The following is a 1,310-nucleotide window of genomic DNA, read 5'->3' on the forward strand; positions in this document are numbered from 1 at the left end:
GCCAATGGGGCCACCAGGCCAAGGGGGGTAAGGTTGTCACTTAGAGGAACCAGGGGACTGAAGCCACCCAGTGAGAGACATCTGTACAGATGAGCTCTGGTGGTGTAGTGCTACAGATGAGCTCTGGTGTATAGACTGCTAACCAGAAGACTGGCGGTTCAAACCCAATAGTCACTCTTCAGAAGGAAGGTTGGGCAATCTACTTCCATAGTGATACTGCCTCAGAAACCCAAGGAGGGGTCACTATGAATCGGGTCTGACTCGATGGCACATAATAACAAAAACAGCAACAGCCACCCAATGAAGATCTGTACAGGTGCCAAGTTGACAAGGGGTGGAATTGTGGTAGTTTGGTTTGTGTGTCAACTTAGCTAGGCCTGGTTGAGTGTTTAGGCGGCTGGATGTAGTATTCCCCATGATGAGGATGATGATGGTAATCAACTCCATGATGGAATCTACTGTGAGCAGCTGAGTAGCTGCCTTAGGGAATGTGGTCTGCTTCCTATATTAAGCAGAAGTCTTGGGGAGTGGTCTCTAGCTTATGGCATGCTTGGACCCCGCATATAGTTGTGTCATTGTTCAGCAGCCTGCCCTGTTCTGCTGACCTTGAGACTTACAATGGACTTGAATTAATGGCCTGCCATGTGGATTAGTAACATCGGGACTGTGCCTTTTTACTTGTCAACCTTGGGCTTGGCAGCCTCAGCAGCTAACAGCTGTCTTAGTGAAGAAAAGCTTCTAGCTTCAGTGGGCTGGGAGCAAGAGGCAGAGCTGAAGCCCAAGGTTGAGGGGCTTTCACCTAGCCCCTAGAGCCTGGCATTTTGAACTTAGACTTAAAGCCACCAAACTATGAGAGAATAAACTCTTGTTTGTTAAGGCCATCCCATTTGTGGTATATTCTTGTCAGAGCGGCACTAAGTAACCAGAACATACTCTGACACACATGGGGTCACCAGGAGTCGCAATCAACTCAATGACAACTAGTTTGTTTTTTGGTTTATATAGTTAAGTAGAAAATGGATGATAAAAACACCCTAGATAAGAACTACAAAAGGACTCTTTAAAGAATACAAGAAAAAGCCTTTGTAGATCGTCCCATGGTTCCATATTTTTCTACAGAAAGTAGAAATTACATCATGAGCCTCTGTACTTAGGAAGAGAAAATTTTCTCAACTTCAGGTAACTGGCTGGGCTAATTGATTTTTTTTTTTTTTTTTTAATCACTAGAAGTTCTCAGCATTAGCCTTAACTTTATTGTTCTTGAAAGCTATAGCTGAATTGAAAGACAGGCTTTACTCTTCCTATGTAAA

At 44.1% G+C, this 1,310-nt stretch overlaps 1 protein-coding gene across 1 annotated transcript in view; it reads left to right on the plus strand.

Moving 5' to 3' along the window:
* The window catches only part of IQCK (IQ motif containing K), a 248,949-nt gene that overhangs the window by 209,455 nt on the left and 38,184 nt on the right, over positions 1 to 1,310 (plus strand). The gene's annotated exons all lie outside the window — the stretch shown is intronic.

Source organism: Orycteropus afer, unplaced genomic scaffold (assembly GCF_000298275.1).
Source record: "Orycteropus afer afer isolate SDZICR_OR568_19922 unplaced genomic scaffold, OryAfe1.0 scaffold00470, whole genome shotgun sequence".
NCBI lineage: Eukaryota > Metazoa > Chordata > Mammalia > Tubulidentata > Orycteropodidae > Orycteropus > Orycteropus afer.